Here is a 25785-nt window from a genome sequence, read left to right as displayed (position 1 = left end):
ACCACAGAGGTGCTGTGAGGTGAGTAGGGCTTGCGGTGTCTCTCTGTATTTTCTTTCTTCCTTCCTCTGTTTCTTTTTTTTTAACTTTCACTTAATTTTATTTTGTTTCGGAGTTCTACTCAGTTGTCTTCAGACACCTTCCTTTCATATCTTAAAAACTGTATCACAAAGATGTTAGGAGAGTATTCAACAGCCTAGGGGGTCTCAATAAAATAAAGCACATAGTTCATATGATACGGAGTACTTTCTGAACTTAGAAGTTATCCCTCCCGGTGAATGGAGGAAAACTTACACTTGAGGGTCCCTTTGAATAAATGGAGTTCAAAACTTCCCAGTCCCTCCGCCTTTGTTCCTCTTTTCCTGGATTCGGAGGCCGCCTCTACCGCGGGGCGCACCTGCCACTCTCACCGCCGGCCAATCGGCGGCTCCAGCCCGCAGGCGGCTCTGCGGAAGGAAGAAGGGAGGGGCTCGCAGCAGCCAGAGGGCGGGGCGGGGGGTGCTGGGGGCGGGGCCAACGGGCGCGGGCGGCTGCGCGCGCTGCCGCCGCTACCGCGTCACTGGAGTGCGCCAAGTGTCTGTGTTTACGTCCCAGTGGAGCCTAAGTCAGCAGCCGACTGGCGACATTGTGACAATACTGAGGCACAAAGTTTAGGAGACATGACCCTCCTTCAAGCCAGCTCCTGGCTGCCGGGAAGAGGAGGAGGTGGGGCGGGGAGATCGGCCTTGGTACCAGCGTTGGAGACACACACACGGTTCCCGACCACCTGCCTGGTCCCACGGAACCGCGCCTCACCTCCAGAGCCCCGCAGATGCAGCACCGTGGCCTCGCCCCAGGGAGTGGCTAGCGCGGGCGCCAGGCACTGCGGCAGCTCGGGGCTTGTAAACAGATACCCTCGCACGTGACCGTGTGAACTACGAGCTCCTGGGGGCGTGTTCTCTTTCCCGCGAGCTGTGCCACAAAGGGTTGGGGGCGGTCGGAGGGCAGAGAGGCGGGCGAGCAAGCAGGCAGAGACCCCCAGCGTTTTAGGATGGCTGAAGGCGCCTGGCGAGGGTGAGCGGTGGGGGGCGGGGGTGCTGTTGGCACGGCATAGACAGCGGCTGAGTCCGTTGGCGGGCAGGGCTGGTGACCCCTTCCCCGGGGCCTGGCTCTGGAGCCACCATGTTTTTGACGCTCAAGGAGAGACTCCAGTTGGACTGAGTGGCCTGGCGGCTGCATGTGTTCTACAAGCGGAAGAAGCACAAGTTCATCTTCATCATCTCCTGGAATGAGATTGAGGGCAGTTTTGCCATAACCTGCTACAACCGGATGGCCCAGAGGCAGAGGAGCGGCACCAGCGGTCAGGTGGGTGCGGGATGGGGCGCCAAGCCTGGCACACCCATGTCCAACAGGACCTGCAGGCTGTATAGCCCAGCAGGCAGGGGTTGGCCTGAGGCCACTGCCTCAGTGACTCAGGGCAGAAGCCCTGGGCCCAGAGCCTCCCGTCCTGGACGGAGGGTAGCTCTCCATGGAGCATGTGCAGCCTTTGAGGGGACCTGCTGCCCTGAAATTTGTCTGGAAAAGAGGTGGGAAGTCCTCACTGGATCCTGGTGTGGGCCAAGTCCAGCCCGATCCTGAGCACATCTGCAGGTAGTGATGTGCCGCTGTGGAAGCCCTCTTGGCGCCTATGGAAGCCCAGGTGTCCTCAGTGCGGGTAGTGAGCGCCTGCAGGATGGTCACCTAGATTGAGGTGCTAGAAATGGTGAGGGAGGATGAGGCGGATACGGCATACCTGGGACTCTCGGTCACGAAGCAGTGGACGCCCGCCGTGGAGCTGGAGTCCCCGCCAAGGCGTGAAGCTGGGCTGGGCACTTCTTCCAGGATCTGCGCTCAGTGCACCAGCAGCCAAGCCCCGTGAACTCGCAGCTGGAGCCGTGCTTGCTGGTATTCCTCGAGGAGATCTTGGGCATGTGGACAGTGCTCTTTGGGGGCGTCCCGGAGGTGACTGAGCAGGAGATCGCCACTGTTACTGTTACTGGGAAAAGGGAAATAAGAATTACCTAGTTTCTTAGTCACCCCTCAAAGAAAATTTTTAACGAGAGAAAGAAAGTGTGATATAAGTCAGATTTTTATTAGTAAAATAAAAAGGTAGTAAAAAATAGTACATTCCCAAGAATTGGGAGCTGGCCAATCCAAGAGGGGAAAAATGGCGCTGCTCCTTTGATTTTCTGTCTTGTATCCTGGCCTAGGGGCATTGTGTGTGTGTGTGTGTGTGTGATTGGTTGATTGATTAATGGCTCAGGTTCTTTGAGTGAACAAGCTGATTGACAACTCAAGTTCCTTATGCTCTGGTTGACAGCTCAGGTTCCTTGTGCTCTGGCATGCCCATCCCCTTTTGGGCAGGTTTTTACCCATGAAGCACATAGAGAAACCAATGGGAGGGGGCTCAGACTGTAATGTTAATTACATTACAATGAGCATTGATTGAAGTTATGCCGGGTCCTTGTCTTATATGCAGCCGCAGCATTTTGATTTTAACCGGCTTCTTTTGCTGGCCCTCATTTAGAGAAAGTAAAAATTTCTGGAAACCCTAATCCTGAATGCATACATACTGTTATTTCCTGGATTGTTCCTTTCCCCTTCCTCTCCCCCTGCCCAATGCTCATTTCTATCTAACTACCTACCATCACCGAATTCAGGTCTACTTGGGCCACGACCTGGACACCTGTGGCTGGAAGATCCTCTCCCAAGAATTCTTCACGGAAACCCACGACCGGGAGTATTATGAACCCTTAGCGAGCTGCAGCAGAAGGGCCAGGAAGCGCATCCAGGAGGTAAGGACCTAGTCTGGGCTCCAGTCATAGCTTTTGGTTACTCACTGCCAAAGGCTGGAGCCTAGGTCTAGGCTGTGCGCTTCTGGGACACTTGTTTTTCTAGACAAGGGAAAAGGAAAACCTGCTTGTGTATTTTCAATTTTTTGTCCACTAGATGGTGGATCACAGTCCCTTATCATAACAACAGAGTTCTTTCTCACAGGTTTGCTTTTCTCTCACAAAGCCCACACTGGGCTTTACACATGGAAAGTGCAAATTGGAAACCATCCAATAAGTTATTTTTTTCCCCCAGGCTTCCCCTTGTAAAGCAGAAAGCTGAAAGTACATTAGAGGAGAAGGTTAGAGAGAGGAGATGAGTAGTGAGGAAATACAAGGTTTAAGGGAGCTAACCTGCACTTCCCAGGAAGCCATGGGTGGGCCCACCACACCTGTCACTCCTGCTTAGGCTCTGGTGACCTTGTTGTCACTGCGCTGCTCCCAGGAGCACAGAGAAGGCCACGGAGCCTCCACCAGGGCAGTGGTGACTGCTCCTACCCAACAGGTCATCCTGGGAAACAACAGCCACTCCAACCTGTGCTCAGAGAGGTGAAAAGACACTAACCACTGTCCCCGGTGTCCGTGAATCACGTGACCATAGTGGGTCATGTGACAGCCTGGGGGCTGAAGTCCACCCCTTAGACCTTCTGGGAAAGCACGAAATTCAGAGGCAAAGGTAGGTGAGTCCTGGGTGCTCGTTTCATGTTTGGGACAGCAGGGTTGAGACTGTCCTCAGACCCGCTCCTCAGGGCTTTAAATTTGGGGTCACTCCCCTCTGCTGCCCCTGCTCTGCTGCGGGTGTGCCTTTTTCCTCCCACCGCCTTGAGAAACTACACTTCCTGGGGCAGGGGACAGTTTGCATGAGTTCTGCCTTTGGCCCAGAATTTGGGGCCAAGACCTCAACTGCCCCCACCCAGAACAACAGAAATGCAGATGATGGGGGTTGTGGGGTGGGGGAGGAGTTATTGTGCAGATCGGGCCAGGTATAGTCCAAGTCTCCACACCTTCCACCTCTGAGAAAGGGAGCTAGGGTTGGAGCTGCCTCAGGGAGCTACAGTCAGGTTGGTAACTTAATCCCAAATGGGAGTTCAAGATTAAAAAAAAGTTCTTTACACTCTAGTTGCAGTTTTCTGTAAGTTTCAGATTGTTTTAAACTAAATAAAAAATAATTTGTGGTTTTAAAAGGGAAATTAATCATTCTTACACATGGGTCTAAAAAAAGAGCTTAAAATGTCACTAATATGATGTGTTTTGCGATGATAATGTAACAAATTAAAACCTAGTCATCTAGAGATCACAAATTCATTTATTAAAAATGATCCTGGAATTACATAGCTAGAAGTTTTAAACTTTAGGAAGCCAAAAGGAAAATTCTACATGTTACCAATAATTGCATACCAAATTTGTTTTAAATTGCTATTTAAAACAAAAACTATGGTAGAAATTTCTGTGGTTTATGACACTGGCATTTCATCTCTAGGGTAGATGGGCTTCTTAAGAAAAACATCTTTAAGAGCATTATGGATTAAATGTTCACACGTTGAAATTCGATTCTGCCCCTCCACCCCCTTCCTTTTCCTCCTTATGAGATGCTCAGAGGTACTAAGAAGTCAGGCCTTCGGAAGGTGATTAGGATTAGATGAGGTCGTGAAGGTGGAGCCCTCCTGAATGGGATTAGTGTCCTTATAAGTGTCATCAGTCTGCACCGCTTTCCTTCCGCCCTTCTTTCTGGAATGAGGCCAGACCCAGGCACTGAGTGAGCAAGACTGCGAGTTGAGATTCTGGAGCTGCTGCCACCACCGCAGCATGAGAGCGAGGGAGCACCCGAGGGACCCAGCCCCTGTGCACTGGCCCAGCCGAGACCCGTGCCCTACCTGGGGCCAGCGGGAGCCACGGTATCCCGTCTCCCCATCCCCTCCCCGCCGGCAGCGACAGCTGCACACGTCGGAGCCCGAGCCGGCGGCCGGGGGCCGGGAGGCGGATACCTACCTCGGGCGGGGCTCGTCAGCGGCTCCGCAGTGAGAGGGCGCTGAGAAGGGGCCAGAGCCTCTGTCTCATCCTGGGGCGTGGGGCAAGGGACCCCCAAGGTGGAGGGAGGGGGTCCCAGCCTCAGCGACACCTATGGGAGCCAGAAGCCGGGTCGGCGCCGAGCGGAGCTGGCTGGATCCCCCACCTCGGTGCCATCTCCGCCACCCTCCTGCGTCTATAGCATCTCGACACTGAGTATATGAGCTGGGACCCCAAGTTCGGCCACCACCCCCCAGCCAGGGGTGTGGGCGGGGACACCAATATGAAGTAGTGGCCTGGGCAACGGGATCAGCAGGACCGGTGCCGCCATTCTTTCCTTCTCTCCCCCTCCCCTCTGCCCCCTTGGGGGTTTTATCCCTTAACCAGTCACTGGACCCTGGCTCCTCGGCAGGACTCCGGGAGGAGGTCTTAGGGCCCCACCCCCCACCCCAGCCCCGAGGGCGGCGGGTTTTGGGGGACCTGGAGGGCCGACTGCAGCCTTCGCCCAGAGGGAACTTTATTAAAATCAAAGTACAGAGCATCCCAAACCTGACTGTCCAGGGACAAGTGGACCAGGACCGGCAGAAGACCCAGCCTGAAGAGGCCCAGAAAGAGAAGAGGAGGGAATTGGGGCCGCTGCCTCCTTTGCTCTGTCGGTGTTGAAAAGACCTGAGTGGCTGCCCAGCTTAGCGGCACCAGCCCCGCTTATTCCTCAGTAAGGCGCAGGCCCTGCCGCAGCTGCCGCCTCCATCCCGAGGAGGAAGGGAACCAGCCCACTTTCAGCGCTCTGGCTCTTCTGTAAAGTGTGAGTGGCTCTGGGAAGGGGAGTTGGGGGAAGGGGGAGGGTGCCCGTGCGTCCTGCGGTGTTTTGCCGATGTTTTCCTGGAGTGTTGGGAGCATACAGATGAGCGGGGTGTCTGAGTCCTCACTGCGGGCAGAAGGCATCAGGCAGTCCTGTGTCTTGTAACCTTTTAGTTCTCTGTGCGTGTGATACGCAAGCCTGCAGGTTTCTTTTTGAGGAGTTCTGTCTTTCTGCAGAGTGGACCCTTGCATGTTTCTGGCCATTAATTGGTAAAAGGAAACTGAGGAAGCCAGAGCATATGTGCGCACAGAGGACATCTCTGTGTATGTAGCTTTTCCTGGTACATCGGGTGGGAAACAGCGCTGTAGGTTTTGTTTCTGGGCAACTCCTATTTGGGTTCCCAAATGGAAGCCTCTGACTCTGTGAGGCCCTGAATGTAAAATTTATTTTCTATTCTGCATTCTTCCTTGAGAGTTTTCATTTCAGTACAGGAGCTTTTTACCTTCTCATTTCCTGGGTGCAGTTCCTGCGTATCAGCAGGACGTGGTAACCGAGATCAGTTACTCAGGAAACTTGGGGTTCTTAGGAATCATAACTGATTTGGGGGAGAGCATTTTGTACTTTAACCAGTTTATTAAAAACGTATTTCATTTTTCCTTAGCCAAAATTTGTTTTTTCCCTGAGTTGTATATGTCCTAATCGACAGCAATTTTTAATTGGTGGAATGACTTGTGACTTATTTCAGTTGTCTTCTCTATTAAATGAGGATGATTTTTTTATCCCTTTTTGTTACTTTAAAGGAGAAGCCTACAGAATCTTTGATTTGTATATTAAGTATCCTCTCAGAGTGCAAAATTAAAGAGGAGGAAGATAATGAATATTTTGTATATTTACGTAGACTTTAAGTGTTAGGCATAGGTGGAATTTTACATAACAAAGCAGACAGTACCAAACTGAGGATCGCAGGCCCCCGGAGAGCTGTGTGGGCTTCGTTCTGAAGCCACTGCTGAGAGAGGCTCTGTGGAGTGAATGTAAGCCTGAGTCATCTGTGTCAACTTTTCCATTCAGGACCTTGATCAAACTTATTTAAAACTTCCTCAAACACTTTTTAGCCTGTACTTTTTTCTTCTAAAGTGACAAATTCTACAAGTTTTTTAGCCCTCGTTTTTATTAGTAATTCATTTATTTATCCAAAACCTGTCTCTTTAAAGTTCCAGGACAAGTCCTGAGCGTGTGTTTTGAGAAATGCTAAAATGAGCTGGAGTTCATCTTTTCCTGGTTTTGTAGATTTTCAGTATTCCTCTTTACCATCATTGTTCCTGACTGTTTTTGTCTGTTTTGCAATCACTTTGCCCTCCCCTGGAACTTCTCCAGCTGTTTTATTCTTCTTTATATGCCTTGTTCTTGTTATGCCTTTGTTATGAACCTTAAATTCTGTCTATTTTAAATAGATGCTGACATTAAATTATTGTGTAATGGATGTAATGTTAGATGTGAGATCAAAGACAACTGTTGCTGGATCTGTTATTTTGTGACCATGAGAAAGTCATGTATCCCATGTTTCACAAAGATAGGAAGAGACATCTAGTCCTGCATAGGCTGCTTTTCGGGGGTAGGAAGGGAGGACAAACCAACAAAATAGTTTCAGTGTAAATTATACTCCATCAGAGTTTCTTAGTAAATTTAAGACTTTTATTGCTTTTACTATAGATTGGTTAAAACTAATGTCAGTGCTTTATTGTGTATTTATTTAGGAGCAAAGAAACAACAAATTAATTGGGGGCCCCGCTTTTGAGATGCTTTTACTTATGAATGGCAGAGACAATGATACACAGATTGCACAAAACTGTAGGGAAAGGGAAATGAACCAGTTTTTAATCTATGACCACTATATGCCAGAAAGTTTTTGGTATATTATAGATGTAAGTGTGTTTGTACAGTTTTCATTGGGGAAATGTTGATATTGGACTACACAGAACATATTGGAGTGTCTGAGCCAGTGGAAGAAAAGAGCAGCTGGAGATAGTGTTGAAGACTTTTGGAACTGGAGGATGTGGGGAGCAGAGGTAATTAGGAAGATGGTTGATGGGAAATCACAGGGAAGTTGTTGAGTAGCTTAGGGTCAGTTTGTGCTTGTGTGGGTATGTGTTTACAGCTCAAAGAATCAGTTGAGAACAATGTTCCTGAAAGGGTAGCTTTAAACCATAGAGAAATTGTATTTTAAACCAAGGCATTATACTTGGATTAGGATTTTGTTTTTCTAGGGAGCCAACATTTTTTACCATGGTCACTGAAGAGCAATACAGATGGAGGAGTGAAAAAGGTGTTTCCAATATATTAGCATGGTGCTAGTGGTTTCTGATACAAAGTAATTCAGAAATGGGGCAGTGGACTTTGTTTTGGACAATAAATTTTCGAGTTGAAGTTGGATACTGATGAAATCTCAAATAATGAGCAATAAAATGAGCAGTAAAATAATGAGCAATAAAATGAGCAGTAAAATAATGAGCAATATGCTGAAAATGTAGAATTGGAAGTCATTATCAAAGTATTAAAGTTTCTCAAGAGTGCTGATGGAGAGCAAAGAGCTGACAAATGGGTATTTTTACTTGGGAGAGGAGAATCTGTTAAAGTTAGCAAAGGTACAGTAAGAACAGAGATGGATGAGACTCTCCCTAAAATAGATATTTCTAAAGTGAGTAAAACTTGAAGTGGAAAAGGGGGAACAGCCAGTCTCAGGACACATGATTTTTTTGAAACTCCTGGCAAGCTTTTTGTAGGGTATGTATGTCTCTTGAGGTTAAGTTCAAAAGAATATGTAGGGTTTCACTGTTAAGGAACTTATACATAAAGGACAGATCTGTTTCACCAAATTCATGTTTTTAAAATTTGCCTTTCATTATCATACTGAGTTTTGTCCCCAACATGATGAAGTGGGGCTAAAATAGCTGGCAAAGAAGGCTGCTTCTCCTGCTGGCAGGTGGTGTGTGTATTTGTGTCCCATACATTGGACGGGACAGCCCTTTGCTAGCATAGCATTGCTGAAAATGCCTTTAAAAAATCTTTTTATTAAAAAACTAACAAATAAAACCAACTTGACACTTAAAAACTCCTTACATTTTTGAAGCATAAGATGCTGGAAGACTGATTTTTTAAAAATTTAAAACAATTTAAAAATTTTCATTGTGAAGCATGGAATTTACTGTTGATGCCAACAAGGATTGAGGATTGTGAGGTAGGGAATCTCTATAGCCACACTATCTTGTGTTCCTTAGTTTGAATTCACCACCTCCTTTGTAGTCTTGTGTTTCTTAGTTTGAATTCACCACCTCCTTTGTAGCTTCTTTGGCCTTTTCTTAGGAGTGACTGTTCCAATGGCAGAACTTCCAGGTAAGATCTATTTAGATGGGGAGCTAGATGTAAGGTGGTTCTGGAACAGATGCCATATGGGCACCTTCCCTCCTCATCCTCTATCTTCCACAACATTTTTATGCAAGTGAAATCATGGTTTGATGAACTTTAAAGGGCAGTCTTTTTGGGTTAACATAATTTACTAGTAAAGGCAGTGGGAAGGGTGGGACTCTGGTAGTTGGAAATGGTAACGTCATGTGCTTTGCCCTGGCAACTTTGGGATTGATATGAGATGATTAAAAAGACTTAGGAGTGTGCATTTGTGTTTGTGTGCTTGACACCAGATGAGCTAGCAGCCCACGCCTAGGCTAGCAGCAGCCCAGTGCGTGTACATTGGAGATGGTACTTGGAGAATTCTTGTGCTGCCTCTGACATCTCGTTGTGTAGGGGAGGGATTGGCAAACTTTTTTTGTTTGTTTGTTTCTTTTTTTTTGGTGATGGACCAGTTAGTAAATATTTAAATTTTGTGGACCACATGGTCCTGTCACGATGATTCAGTTCTGCTCTTGTAGTGCAAATACAGCCACAGACATTCTGTAGGTGAATGAAGGTGACTGTGTTCTAATAAAACCTTATGCATAAAAACTGGAGGCAGGATGGGTTTGGCTTATAGTTTAAGGACCCCTGATGTAGACAACTGCCAAGTCCACCTGCATGCAGTCTGAGAATCCCTCTACTGCAAAGCTGAGATTGGATATTTCAGGTGGCCTCTGTTTTCTAAGTGAGATGTGTTCCTTGGGGGCTTTCTTAAAATGATTCTGCAGAGTCTACTGTTCAAGTTACTTTTGCCTCCATAGTAATGAAAACAATGGACTGAGGAACAGGGGCAATGACATCTATGAAGGGATGCAGCCAAAAAGTAGGGACACTTGCATTTCTTGTTCAAAGATACCATAATATATAAGGTACCACACAGTGATATAATGGCTGTGCATCATGGCCAGAAGTGTCTTTGGAGTATCTGAAGAAACTTCTGGGTATAATTATGAAAGATTCTGAAAATAAGTTGTAAAGCACTTACTTTAGATGTGAAATTAGAAGTGCTTATGGTCTGTTTGAACCAGATGGAAGTATTCGTCTAACTGTAAGAACACTGAGGTTTGATACTTAAGCGTCTTAGAGCCTTGACCTCCTGCAGCGCCCAGCGCAGTGTGCAGAGTCCCGCTCTGCCGTCTGGTCCTGCTACCGGTGGCTGTTGTTTCCTAGGCGCCCCGCACAGCGTGTGCGCTTGCGCGTGCGCGTTAGAGCGCTGCCGCAGCCTGGGGTGACGGCAGCGCGGGGCCAATTATTTCCTAAGTGACTCTATCTCACAAGTGTTGTTTAGAAAGAATAATTCACTTTGGTCAATTTTACATCATAGCTAGCACCACAGCACTTGTTTCATATGTCAACAAATAGCTACATTGGATGATGGTATATTTTTGCCTGGTTTCATAAATCTTATTTATCTTTGGGTTCCCCAGTTTCCCTTAGGGGAAAGGATTACTCTTCCAATAGTGACACTTTTTAGTTCGTGTCAAGCCTGCTTTTACTTTACATAGTATTTCTACACATGTAATAGATACTTCAATTCCTCTTCCTTTAAGAAAGGTGCCTGACAGTTTTATATAAACCGACATTTTTAGTATACCTTTTAGAAAGAAGGTCACTGTAAAGTTACTTTCCCATTCATTAGGAGATGATTCTTTCCTTGCTGTTTTTGAATACTTTCTTTTATTTATTTATTAATTTTTTTGTCTTTTTACGTAATTTGTCATTCTCAGGCTTAAGGATGGGTGGCAATTTAAAAGACACAAGGTGTTCCTCTCATATCTGCAAATATCCCAAATAGAAATGTTCCGTATTGTTGACACATTCAGTGGACCAGGGAAAAGAGTGGAGCATTGGTTTATTTTTCCTTTTTAGTGTAGTTGAATTTTCATTACAAACAGATGAGTAAAGTTGTTTTCAAATAATGAACTCTTGCTGTTCAACCTTTCTCCTTTGAGACTTTTTCCCACTAAGCAGAAAACCAGCCTGTCTTATTCCTTCATGTAGTTTGTAGGTTTTCCTTGCTTTCTCCTGACCCCTCCTGGGCACATTCTCATGCTCCCTTTCATATGTGTTTAGAGTGTATTTCCTTAATCAACATGACATTTCCTGAACACTATGGGATATATATTTTCTAATAATTATACTTTTACCCACAAGTATATTTAAAATTTCCTCCTATTCTACCTTCAGAATTTATGAATTATTTGAGGGAACATCTGTCCTTGATCTGGATACTGAGAGACAGACCAATGTATGACAGTTTTTCTAAAATATTCCCTTAAAAAGTTTTGAGTAACAATTGATTTCTCTAAAATTGTAAGCTGATACAAGTAAATACAAGATCCTATGTTTGTGTTGTGCTATCCTGCAATGCAGGCTTTTGAAAAATAATACAAGTGCACAAGAGTCCTTACTGCTTGAGTATCTTATATTTTGCTTTTCCCCCATCACCTTAGGGACAGCTGGCAGATCAGTCTGGCATGAAGTGTCTGTTGCTTTGCTGTGTGGCCTCTGCCCCCTCTTTTTCCAGCTGAAGGTTGGCTAATGGAGACCTGGGTGGCTTCAGGCAGGAGGCAGCACGTGCTGAGATTGTGTCTGTGGGAACCTGAGTCATGCTTGATGCTTCTTTCTGCATGACGGCTATGAACTTAGGGAGTATTAATGGTGCAGAATATTTTTCTGTCACTTAGCCTTTCCTCTGAGCTGATCACCCTAGGATAATACATTGAATGCATCAATATTTTGGGCCAAATATGAAGTAGCAAGACACATTGCTGGTTTGTTTTTGGAAGAATGTATGTATCTTATGAGGCTTTTAAAATGTCATTTTAGGTTGGTTAAGGGTCTAATAATAGACCTTTGCATGACATCCTCTATGTCTGAGAAGGACTTGCCTCACTAGTAGTAGTGGGTAATTTGCAACAATCTCATGTTTGGAAGCACTATGCGTATCTGGAGCCAGCACCGTGTTGCTAGTTCACTTCTCATTTCCCTCATAAAATATATTCACACTGTGGAGGCAGAAGATTCATTAGTAAGGCAGTGTCATTCTTAGCTATGTGGCCTGGAATGAGTTACTTACCCTTTTTCGCTATGGGCCTCATCACATGTGGATGGAAAACCATGTCCTTCCCAGGGCTGTTAGGACTAAATGAGATAATATAAAGCACATGCAGAACTCTCCCAGCGCCACGCATAGGACAGTGTGGCCCCGCACTATTAACGTGAGTTAAAGGTCTTTTACAGTGCGACGCAGACAGAAGGCTAAAGTCAGGCTTTATGTTGCCCAACACTTAAACTCAGCCCTGGAGTTTGACAAATAAAACTGAAATAATTCTACAGAGTTTTCAAAAGCATCTGTACTAGTGTGTGATTCATTAACATATTATTTAAAAATCTTAAAAAGTAGAGAAATGACAGAACTACTGTGCTTATTATTTACAGAAAAGAAAGACTAATTTGAACATAATTAGAGTTTGAATTCATCTCCAAAGACCTCCATAGTGCTTAGATCAGAAAGAATGTTTTTGATGAATTCATTGATTAGCTCTGAAAGTGACTTTGGTTTAAATTTTCCGTTTGGAAATATCAGGCTGTAATTGGGTTATCAAGTTTTTTAAACATCCTTTGGTTTAATGCTTTGAAATGAAAAGCTTAAAAAAATACAGGAAGAAGTTTAATAAGTTTAATTTGTATCATTACATCTCAAACTATGATTGATGGAATTTTATTCAGGTGGTTTTGTTGTAACTGAGGTTTGATTTTCTCCTTTTCCTAAAATGATGTGAAGGTGGGGTGGACATTCCCTTTTCATGCTTAATATTTATTAAATACAGGATCCGTTTTCAGAAATAATTTTCCTTTCCTTCCTTAGATTTGGCATAATCATTGTTCAGCTGTCAAATTCAAGAAATAAATGCTTCTTGTTTTTTTTTCCTTTTTTGTATTTGGGAAGTATTTCTATTTTGAGAGCAATATGAATTTGCTTTCATAGTCTGTTTATTTAATAGAGTTCTATATTTAAGACAAGTGTATGAAAAAAATCCAAAGGCAGAAAGAAAAGATTGAGATATGTTTCTTAGTACTTTTTATCTTGCCAACTCTTGTCCTCATTCCCTGACTGCTTTTTTTTTTAACATTTTTCATTTTTTATTGATTTATAATCATTTTACAATGTTGTGTCAAATTCCAGTGTAGGGCACACTTTTTCAGTTATACATGAACATATATACGTTCATTGTCACATTTTTTTCTCTGTGAGTTACCATAAGATATTGTATATATTTCCCTGTGCTACACAGCATAATCTTGTTTATCTATTCTACAATTTTGAAATCCCATCTATCCCTTCCCACCCCCCACCCCTTTGACCACCACAAGTTTGTATTCTATGTCTATGAGTCTATTTCTGTTCTGTATTTATACTTTGTTTGTTTTTTAGGATACCACATATGAGAGATCTCATATGGTATTTTTCTTTCTCTTTCTGGCTTACTCTCGGACTGCTTTTAAGGCACATTTGCTTTAGATTTTGGTGTAAATGCAGAAGTTAAATTAGCTTATGTATTAGTGCATCTCTAAGTAGTTAATTTAATGAATATTCTAGTTGTTTAAGCAAATTCAATATTTTAAATATTTTTGCTTGTTGGTAACGATTGCAATCATGCTTCTGGAGTTACACTTCTTTCCATTTTAGAGATTTTCAGAACTTTGCAGTCATGGATGTGTTACTGGACTGAAGGGAGAAGAGCAGAGTCTGTCTAGTGGGTTTAATGTCCTCCTGTGTAGTTACCATGTGTGTAACACCAGAAGGCTACATAAATATATATGTGGGATGTCAGTTTTAATTTGTTTGATTGGTGGTCTCTTTAGTGACTACTGTGTGAATTTGATAATGTGCCCTTTGGACTGATGCTGCAACATGCAGAGAACATTTTTCTACCTGTCTACAGGTAGACTTCTTTTCATTAGAGAAATATTACTAATTTAACTTACTAGATGAGAAATTTAGAGCAGGAAACAAAAATTTTCAGAGTGTTTGTGAAGGCCATGTAGTGGGAGAGGGGAAGTGCAGAGGTGGGGAGAGACACGCAGGGCACAGGAGGGAGGGAAGAGGCAGACACGGAGAGAAGGGCTTGGGAAGGTCTGAGGTCAGCCTTAGTCTGAGTTCACAGCTGTCATTTCTTTGGGCTGTGGCCCTGGGGCATTACCACTTGTTATCTACCGCTCTTTGAAATGTTGATTAGATGCTTGATTCTAGTTCCTGCTTTTCAGCATCTGGATTGTTTAAACCACTGAAGTTGTGCTGGGCATGGGTTAGTCAGGGTACCCAGGCAGGGAGATTCTACAGCAGCTGCTATTGGAGAGGGGTGGACCAATGGTTTTTGACTACATTGGAGTTTCTATTTTGTTTTGTTTTGCTGTTTTCTTTCCTCATTGGCCACTTTTCCCTAGCCTTGCCTAAGAAGGATACTTGTAGTTCTGTGCCTGTGACATAGTATTTGAGAGGCAAGCCTTGGAGTTGACAGACCCAGCTTTCTCCAGCTGTGCTGCTTTGTGACCTTGGGCAGGTTATTTATTCTCTGTGTGAACCTGTAAACCTGGGACCATAAGAATACTACCTACCTCTGTCACAGGGCAGCTAAGAGGATTGAGATAATATATCACAGTGTCTGCTCAGAGTTAGTGCCCAGTAAATGTTAGCTGTTGCAATAACGTTGAATAGTACAATAGTCTTCTTATTTCTGTGTGTGTGCTTGCTGGGTGTTTTGTTGTTGTTGTTTGTTTGTTTTTTGTTTTTTGAATGCTGAATACATTTGTGGCCTTAGTTTCTGAATAGGTGAACTGTTTTGAAAACTGCCTTTATTCAGCAGCAGACATTTACTGAGCACCTACTGTGACAGGGATTGACATAAGTGAACAGGACATAAAGCCCCCTACCCTCTGGAAACTTACATTCTGCTTGGGGGAGACAAAATACATAAAGCAAAGTAGATGACCCATCACCCATCTTATGAATTTTGGTGTTTGACTCCATATGTCTAAGCTTCCACTAACAACCATTAGTCTTCACCTTCAGCTCTTTTGATTTCATTCCTGTAGTTGTGCCTGAGTGTTTGTGACAGGAACGCCCTAAAAGCACAGAGCTAGTCTCATCTCCAGCTACTGTTCCGTCTGAATTCTAAGGCACATATCACTCCTCATCATTTCCCTGAGTTGCTGCTTGCATTGGCTATCACAAAGTTTACATTTCAGTCCCCACACTTCTGTTTCTTGTTGTTTTCAGATGTGTTGCTCCTCCTCAGTTTATTACAATTGGCTCATGCATTTTCTTTCCTAAGAGAGGATACTAGAAACCCTTTTTAAGAAGTATTCCCTGACTAATCTAACTGTATACTTGTTGCCAAAAGATTGGCCCCCGGTCCCTGACAAGCCAAAGAATTCAGAGACTGGATCTTGGAGCTTAGAAGAAAAGAGGCAGCTTTATAGCTTTGTCAGGCAAAGGGGATTCACAGCATGCTAGTGCCTTCCAAACTGTGTACCCACCTTGGGGATGGAGTGGGTGGGGGTGGTTCTAGAGCCATAGCTCAAACAATAAAGCATTGATAACCATCAACACAATCATTTTCTCATCAGAAAACTCAGAATGGTGTTATGATGCTTCCGGTGATCAGTTCTATGGAGGGTAGTGGGTAGATCGCTTTATTTCAAGGTGTGGTCTTCTTGGTAATTCAGGGTATTTTATAAGGTGACAGTCCTGTGACCAGACCTTCTTCTTGGAGAAGGACTCAGAGACCCAGCATGATGATGACTTTCAATGACTAGAATAAAGTAGAAACAGTAGGATCAATAGCTTCGGTTTCAACAACAGGCCTGGAACCGTGAGTAGCAACCGGTCAGTCAGGTCAGTTGACCGTTTTAAGGGTGAGCATAAGAATAAGCAATCTGTTAGCCTAAGTGCGGCCATTTTTTAATCCTCCTTCATACTTCTGCTCATTTGTGTTTCTCACCCTCTCTGTGTTGTTAACTGAGATACTTAACTTATTCTGTGTCTTTAAAAAAACCTTTTTTTTGTGTGTGTGTGTCTCTTCAATTGAGTTGTAAGCCTTCTTAGGTCAGGGACTACCTTTCTATTCTGAGCCTTAGCTTCCCCATTTGAAACAAGGTAATGTTAGAGCAGGCAGATAGCTAGATATAAGCAGAGAAAGGGGAACACAGACCAAATGGCAGCAATTGGGCAGAAAGGAGGGGCACAAGCCAAATGCAGGAAACCACATATCATGTAAGCACCAGAGGTCCATTGGCAGAGAAAGATAAGCAGGAATCTTTGAGCTCATTTGGGGGTGATCAGTGGCCTGGAGACAAATAAAGAAAGGTGAGAAAAGGCAGGAATTTCCAGTGTCTGAATGAAACTTTTTCTCATTATGCCCTCATTTCATTAATATTACCCTTGCAGATTAGAAGTATTCATCATGCACTGATGCCACACTTCTGATCCAGTCTAAATAAGGACAGAAATCCCTTTTCTCTTTGGGAATGTGGATTTGGGATGATAATCAGGGAATCTGACCCCAAACCGTTCCTTCCCGAATGAATAATCCACCCATTCTCTTTTACACCCTATGTAATCAACTTGCCAGAGAAACACAGGGCAGCTGCTCATCTGAGCCTGCTAACTCTCCCCTTGAGAGTGTACAATCCATCCCTTAATAAGTTCTCACTTAACCTTTATTAACCACTACATCTTATCTCAGAATTCTTTCTGCAATGGGACAAGAACCTGGTACACTGGTTACATCCACCGACGATATTAATACCTACCTCACAGGGATGTTGTGAGACTTCAGAGAGGTAATGTGTGGAAAAGGTCTTGAGCCAAATCCTTAATAAATGTGGTTTTTTTTTCTTTGAATCACTCTAGTTCCTAAAGTTGGTACTGGGCATACATACAGTCAGTGCTTAAAAAATACTTGTTAGTTTATCCTGAATTGAGGTTGGGAGTCTTTTAATTTAAATTCCTCTTGTGTGGATAATTTTATTTTTTTATTTTCAGATAAAAATCAGAATATTACATTTCAAGTGTCAGATGAAAAAGGCTGAGGCATTAATAAGTGACAACAGAACAGTGACTAGAGCAGGGACTGAAGCCCCGTTGTGTGGGTTAAGTATGGGCTGCCACACTTGTTGGTTATGTGACTCTTGGCAAATTGTTTAATTTTCTTGGCCTTAGTTTCTTTATTTGTTGAGCTGGGAAATAACAACTATTTCATGGACACTATGTTGTTAGGTGAAGTGAGATAACCACTGAGCAGCGTAGCACGCTGCCTGCATGCAGCAGTGGCCACAGAGGGGCATTTGGCAACATCTGCAGATGTTTCTGATGGTCGCAAGTAGGGGAGAGTTGTGTGTGAGGGTGCTGCTGGTTTCTAGTTGGTAGGGGTCAGGTGTAAACCTTGTACAGGACAGCACCCCATGATGAAGTATGATCTGGTCCAAAAGGTCAATGATACCAAGTTTGGGAAACCTTGCTCCATCATTAAATTCTCTGTTTCTCATTTGATTACTTCCTTTGTAGTATAAGGTACTTTACCAGTTAGATTTTGTATAAATACTGATTATTGTTAAAGATAAAGCTTAGACATGGATAAGCCTCTAACCCACATTTTAAAACATAGACATAAAGGAAAATTAACAAATTTCATGATTTTTATTTTTTAAGATGATAAGGCAATTACTCAAAAGGTAAAAGTATTTATACTATTATTCAGAAGCTAGGAAGGGTTTCCGGGTAGATTTTACTAATTTTTATACAATTTAAAAAAATTTATTCACCCCATCTGCCTGAATTTAATTTTTTTAAATGGCAAACTATTCACGTGAAAGTATAGCAAGAGTTAGGGGGCTTACAAAATGTGAGTGCCATGATATGTAAGTATTTGTATAGTCAAGTACACGCTAATGGAAAAAGCAAGTATCAATGTTAATAGAATGATCATTGGGAGAAACCTTGCATCATGTCTGATTTCCCTTTCTTCCTTCAAGTTTTATTACTCACTAAGGAATTAATTTTTTTCCTACTGTTTAAAATTGAACCCTGTCCATTTAAGGAGCTTCTAATTTGATCCCGTTGCTCTTTTCCTTTATTTTCCTACCTGAATTGATACTTTGCTTAAGGGAGAGCCTTTTCTAGTCCAGATTTAATCTAGCATTCAAACCTCCCTTTATTTCAGGGAGAGATTTAAGTGCTAATGCTCTAAGGCTGGAATTGGAAGGAAATAACTTTTCCCTTATAAATATATTATTAGCTGTGTACCATCTTTGGGAGAATTGGAAAAGTAGTCAATTGCATCATTTTCTGTGTTGTAATTCAAATGACTGCTTCCATCTAAAAACTGACTGTATATCCATTTGTATGTAACATGTATATATTTAATGCAGTTTGTGTGTGTGTATGTGTGTGTGCATGTATATGGTTTCATGTATGTGTCTGCACCTGGCTATTTCCTCTGTCTGAAGTACTGTTTTCCTTTCATCTGTGAAACATTTATCCCTTAAGACTCTATTTAAATACCATCTCCTTTAGAAAGCCTGTCCTGTTTAATGTGAGTAGAGTTAGTTGTTTTTCCTACTGATTATGCACAGTATCTATGTGGCTTTCATAGCAGTTAACATAGGTATTTGTATTTTTCTCTTCTACTAGCCTGTCAATTCTTTGACTACAAGGGTTCTATCTTATTTATCTTTTTAGTAAATCTCTCCTCCCCAAAATGCCTAATATTTGCTGCCACATAGTGGCATATAGTAAGTCAACCAATGAATGAGAGAGAAAAAAAGGGAATGATTTTCTAATAGGCTCTGCAAGAGGAAAATATTATTATCTTGTCACTTTTGTATCCATGTGCTTAGTGTAGTGTCAATCCAAAGGTGTTCAACAAACATTTATTAAATGAATTAGAAGGCAGTCACCAAAGTTGATAGAGATTTCATGTGAACTTTTCCCTTCATTTCTAGGAAGTATAAAACAGCCTATACTTTTGGCACATGTGATGCATTAAGTTGACCTTCTTCTTCTTGACTCAGCAATGAGACTTTTGATCCAACAGGCACTTCCTGAAAGATGCTTTTGTTTGATTTCTTTTCCACCTAAGTGCCCATTCTTATGTTGAGTGTGTTGGAAAAATGAATGTACGGTATCAGTCTTACACTGTGGGTGAGCTATCATTAAGTACAGGTGTTAAATATGGCCTCTGATCTCCTCTGCCCAGTGTGAGCAGGTCTTTATTCTCAAGTTTGGATAATGACTAAGGCTGTTGAAACATGGGAGAGAACAAGGGTGAGGAAGGTGCCTGCTAGGTCTCTTTCTTTTGATGGTTGATTTTATACCTGTGAGCTGCCCCTAGTTATTTATAAAGAATCAACTAGGAGAGGGCTGAGAATCTACAGGATAAAAATGCAGATTTGATTATTTGATAAATTAATAATTTGATCATTATTTGTTTTGATTATCATTGTTACCACTTATTGAATGTTTGCAATATATCAGACCCTCTGCTAAGGATATTTACATGCATTACTTATTTCTCACAGCAGTCCCTATGAAATAGATACTAACAAGCCTGTTTTATGGCAGAAGAACTGATTCAGAGAATTGTCTAAGAATGCATAGCTAGGAATTTGAATTCACAGAACTAGAACTCAAATCCAGATCCGACTGTGATCTATGCTTTTAGTCACCGTGCTGCTGCCTCTTAAGTTTCAGTGGAGGAGGTTTTTTTCTTTTAATTTGTGTTTTTATTTATTTATTTATTTTGGGAGAGATAATTAAATTTATTTATTTATTCATTTATTCATTTATTTAAGGTGGTACTGGTGATTGAACCCAGGAACATGTGCATGCTAAGCACACACTCTATCACTGAGCTATGCCCTCTCCCTTCAGTGAAAAGTTTTATATTGAAAATTGTAGTACTGAAATAGGAGGGGAAAATAATCAGATTTCATCCTATACAGATGTTAGAAGATTAACAGACTCTTGAAGAAGCAGTTTCCACTTTTACTTTCTTATACAAAATAATTATGTAATTTAAACCTGTAATTTAACCAACTTGCAGTAATTTGCATTTTTAAAATTAAATTTAGTCTTGCCCTTTGTATCACCATCAGGACAGGCGTCCCAGATACATCTTTAGCAGTAGAAGAAGCCTGTCTATGTCAAATCTAAAGGCTTAGGGAGCAAAGTGATGTTTATAAATAATTATATTCTATCTGTAAAATGTGATTTGTCATTAGAGTTAAATCTCTTGAAAGAGATTCTTATTTAGGAGACAAGCCTCAGAAATATATTATTTAGATTTGGAAACGTGTGGTTTGTCATGCTGGGAAGGGGTAGCAGAAAATTTGGGAAGCAGCACTTGTTAGTCTCTAAGATATACAGTTAAGTCAGTGGGTACAAGCAGAGTGTTTTTCTTATGTGGTTTTTTAAAACTATTTTTGTTTGCTGAGATAGTGTTTGTCATTATGATAACATTAATTTTTCCTTCCTCCCCATACTTTGTATGGGACTATTCCTTAATTAGTTTATTTATAGTTGTTTTACATTTAATAAATATAATGAGAACATAGTTTTGACGTCTGTGCCCTGTTGTTTTATTTGTTCATTAGGAGATTTAAATAGTTTTGAATTTTATTTTGTTACCTTAAAAAGAGCTAACCCTGAATATTGTTCTTTAAAAAGTCTCATTGAAGATTTTCTCTTTCTTCTTGGTTGTGTTTTAAATACTGTATTTCTAACTGTAGTTATATACATTTGAACTTTGCTCCTTCCAGAATTATAATTCAAAGCCTTTGAAAATTTTATCAAAAGTTACATGCAGACACTAAAAGCAGTGTGCTGAATGATGGTCTATTAAAGATTAAAAGTGTCTGAATAGCTCACAGTGAAAAAGAATGCGACAATGAATATATGTATGTTCATGTATAACTGAAAAATTGTGCTCTACATTGGAAATTGACACAACATTGTAAACTAACTATAACTCAATTGAAAAAAAAGAAGAAAATGCCTGAATGAAATAAATTGTGGTAAATAGGAATTTATGGCTGGTGTACAGGGAGTCAGAGAATCCTGTCAAGACCTAAGGATCCTGTCTTAGGCAACTTACTGTTTTTTCACATTACCTATCTTTATTTCCCCCCTCCCCCATCAACCAGGCAAACAGGTTTTATTTCTACCTTGTAAGCTTGCATACTTACAGTTTTGTAAAAAGTTTAAGGTTATAGAAAATTTATAAATAATTCTTCAAACATACATTGTAGACAATCAAGTAAATGTGCAGTAACTTTGAATTATATCAGCTTTAAATCACATAATTCTTTATAATTTGTCATAGATGCACTTATTTGCAGGCATACATTTTGGGTTTCCTTATTTCAGTGTCCTATTTCCAATATTCATACATTTTCATACTTGACCAGGCAGAATTGTATTCAAACTAGTGATGAAAAACTCAGCAGAAATGTACTGTGCCTGAACCACTATTCCAGTAGTTCCCACAATTTAGCAAGCATCAGGATCATCTGGGGGCTTGTAGGACCATAGATGCTGGTCCCCAATCCTGGTATTTGATACAGCAGGTCTGGGGAGAGACCCAGGAGTATAATTCTTATGTGTTTACAAGTGATACTGATGATTGGGGGCCCAGAATTTGAGAACCAATGTACTGTACTAATGAGGTGATGCAAACCACTTACTTCAGAAGTTCAAGTACTTGTGTATAAGGATTAAGACTTTGAACATGTAAACTTAATTAGCAATACCCAATCTTAGATATCAGTTTTTCATGTTGCATTGGTTACCTACTCCTGCTTCTTGGCTTGCACTGTTTTGGGCTATAAAGCATCAACATGAGCTTTAAAGCAACATTTATTTGGATTTGAATATTGCCTCCTAGTATCTGATTTCCATAAAAGTACTTTTGTCAAAGTCTTCTATGGCCTAGATAATGTTGTTTGATTTTTAAAATATTTTGAAAAATAGTGTTGCACCTGCTATAAAAAGACTGAATAGCATCCAGGAGCCTTACAGGCACAGAAAAGGAAGTACTGAGTATTAAAAGAAGAAGAGAAAAGCCTGAGAGACTATCCCTCCCATGGAAAAGAAACAAAGTATATTGGCCAAATGTACTGTGTCTTCTGGGATTGTTCATTTTTAACAGGCAGCTGGGGGATGCTGAATTGGTGGTCCTCAAAACTATTTTGTATAACAAAGCCCTAGAATGTCAGTGTCTAATGTTTCCATATAAGTTTCAATTAGATTTTTAACACAGAAATAGATACAGTACTTGAACCCATAAACATTTCACTAAGGTAAAAAACACAGTAACAAATTTGAACAGTGCCCTGGCAAATTCATACAATAAAAGTAAAAGCCATCCCAGGAGGACAGTCCGGTAGTATCCTCCATAGATGCACAGTTTGCCTTTCTTAGAAGTGAATATTAATATGGCATTATTATGAAAACAATATTGATGTCAGCGTTTGAATGCTTAATATGCGCCCAGCATTCTTCTGTGTGCTTTGTATGTATTAACTCATTCAATCCTCACTGCAGCCCGCAGAGATAAACATTGTCCATGTCCCTGTCTTACAGCTGAAGGTTTGGCAAAGGGGGGCTAGACCTGCCCAAGACCTCGCCTTCAGTCAGTGGTGGGCCCGGGGCTGTGGCCAGGTGGTCTGGGGCTGTGGCCGGAATCCCTAACCACTATTCTATATGATAGTCCTTGTCTGTACACTTCATATATCACTTACAGACCAGTGCCTGGCACACAAGAGATATTGAAGTTCAGGCCATTTGCAATGGCATTTAATTATACACTGTATAATTTTGGCAGAGCATGTCATTATCCATTTATGTCTGTATATATGTCTGTATATTTTTCTGCTATTAATTAGCCTCCAGACTTGATTTAAATTTCCACTAGTCCTTTTTTTATTAGCTGAGTTCCCTGAAGTTCTTAGAAACTAGATGATTGCCTGAAATTATATGGCCTTGCTAGATCTCAAAATTAGCTTTTCTCACCACAGATTCAACTTTATTTTCATTCCTTTTGAAATGGATAAGGACTAAGATGTTTACTTATTTATTTATTTTTGGAATGATATTGGTTTAGACAGAGAGAGGCAAATATGCTAAATCTTATGCCCAGTTGCTGGAGGAAACAAATTATTATATGTTCTAAAGTTTTTTACCTGTAAAATTTTGAGAGTAGTATTACCTCCTGCTGCTTTGTGAAATTGAATCACATCACTCATAATAATATGAAGTGTGAGAAATTGTATTGATGATGGAGCATATCAGCAGCCTTTAAGAGAAATAATATAAACCATATTTCCTCAAATCTAAGAAGCCTTCTGTGTTAGTTTTCCATTGCTGCTTTAGCAGCTCACCTCACAGTCACTGTCCATCAGGAGTCTGGGCATGGTTAGTAGGGTCCTGTCCTCTGAGCCTTACCAGACAGAAATCAAAGTGTCAGTCAGTGCTGCGAGCTCATCTGAGGCTCACAGTCCTCTCCCAGGCTCACTTGGTAGTTCACAGAATTCATTTCCTTGCATTTGTAGGAATGGCATTCCTGTTTGCTTGCTGGCTGGGAGTCACAGACACTCCCCTAGAGGCTCCTGGAGGCCACGCTTAGGTTCCCACATGGCCTTCTGTATGCACAGTTCACAGCATGGCTGTTTGCTATTTAAGGTTACTGTTCTCATAAGTACCGATTTTTTAGGTCAGGCCAGCCTACAGTAATCTCAGTAATTTAAAGTCAGCTTATTAGGGATTTTATTTACATTGATAAAATCCCTTCACAGCAGCATTTAGATTACTATTTGGTTGAATAACTTTGAGAAGGTGTGTAAACCAGGGTGTTAAAATCTTGGGGGCCATCTTAGAATTCTGCCCACTATATAATCAATTATAAGACAAATTGTTATTTTATTTGTCACTAAGGAAGAAAAATGCTGGCTTAAAGTATGATAGAGTGCATTATTAGCACTTGGATATTGCCTTGTCCGAAAAACAAACAAACAAACAAACAAAAAAATAGAATTGTGGTCATTCATCTAACCACAAATATTTGCTTCATGAATATCAAACTTAGTCCCCACTGCTGCCTTTCTGTGCTTTTTTGCAAGCATCAATTTTTGTTTTAATGCTGAATCATAGTGTAATCTTTTAAAGGATATTAAAAATTGGGTCATAAATGTGACATATGTGTACACAAAGTACACACAATTCAGCAAAGCTTACGATGATACAAACTGTCAGTGACCAAATTTTCACATGCCCAGGGAATGACAGCTATATTCTGACTGCCACAGGGCAAATGGTGATTGATTTTATTTATTTCCTACTTATTTTCAATCAGCTTTATTGAGATATAGTAAATACAGTAAACTGCACCCATGTAGGGTTTCATTTGATAACTTTTGACAACTGTAATCATGGAACCACTACCACAATGAAGACATTTCCATCAGCCTCAAAAGAGTCAGTTCCTTCACCCCCGGCAATTATAGATTTGGTTGTTGTTGTTGTTATTGTAGATTAGTTAGCATTTTCTGGTATTTAAGTGAGAAAAAATGGTTATGGAGACAGTATTGTTAATTTTGGGGTTTTCTCCAGACCCCCTCATTCTTAGAGGAATAATTTTCTTTTTAGGTTTTAGGCTTATTCCTTCAGTGTGGGGGTAAAATGATTCTCCATGAAGCTTTCTGGACACTACCGTGGGCTACCCCTGACTTCTTCTTTGCCTGGGCATTGTTCACCACCTCTCGGAGTTGGCTCTCCTGCCCCACACGTGTGCGTGCGTGGCTTCCTGGCCCACTGCTCTGTTTGCTGTCTGTGTGAGGCCCAGCAACAGCAGTGGCTTTCAGCTGGGTGTTCCAAGCTCCTAAAAAATTTCACATCATTGTTGTCTGAGGCTGTTCTCCTGTTACTTAAGGCAGTCTTACCCCCCAAGAGAATCTCCATTTTTCTTGTTCAGATTCATAGTACAGTGTGGATCTTAGGAACTGTAAGAGATTTCCCTCCCAGTCACATCTTAGGGTTATTGCTTGTTTCATGTTGCTTGCTGTGTGCAGCGGTTTCCAGTGCAGGAAACACTCTGGGAAAAGTCTTACTCCTGGAGCACAAAAAAAGGTAACCAAGGGAGGACTCATGAAGCTCTCAGAAAGCTCTTTTAGCTGCCACTTAACACAACATTGTCCAATAGAAGTATAATGCAAGCCAGATATATAGTAGCCATATAAACACAAGCTAAAGAGAAACAGATGACATTAATTTTAATACATTTTATTTAATATATCACAATATTATTATTTCAACATGTAATCAATATGAAACTATGGAAACTTATTAATGAGATATTTTAGATTATTTTTCTAGTACTAACTCTGAGATCTGGAGTATATTTTATACTTACACCATGTCTCAGTGTAGACTTAGCCACATGTCAAGTGCTCACTAGCTTTTGGCTGGCATATTGGACAGTGAAGATGCAGATTATGAACTTTATTTTTCCCATTAAGACAATAGTATATAGATTCCACCAGAAATTGGCTTTAACTATGCTTGACTCTCTAGTAGGTTAGGGCTTGAGTATTTCAGAATGGTTTCTATGGTTGAGATATAAAAT

General features: G+C 41.5%; 1 pseudogene; it reads left to right on the top strand.

The window, feature by feature from the left end:
• The first annotated feature begins 563 nt into the window (after positions 1–563).
• LOC140694194 (large ribosomal subunit protein uL16-like) overlaps positions 564–25785 on the top strand; it is a 37867-nt pseudogene continuing 12645 nt past the window's right edge.

This window comes from Vicugna pacos, unplaced genomic scaffold (assembly GCF_048564905.1).
Source record: "Vicugna pacos unplaced genomic scaffold, VicPac4 scaffold_20, whole genome shotgun sequence".
Classification (NCBI taxonomy): Eukaryota; Metazoa; Chordata; class Mammalia; order Artiodactyla; family Camelidae; genus Vicugna; species Vicugna pacos.
Note: the sequence above shows the minus strand (reverse complement) of the source record. Positions and strands in the feature narration are given on the sequence as shown.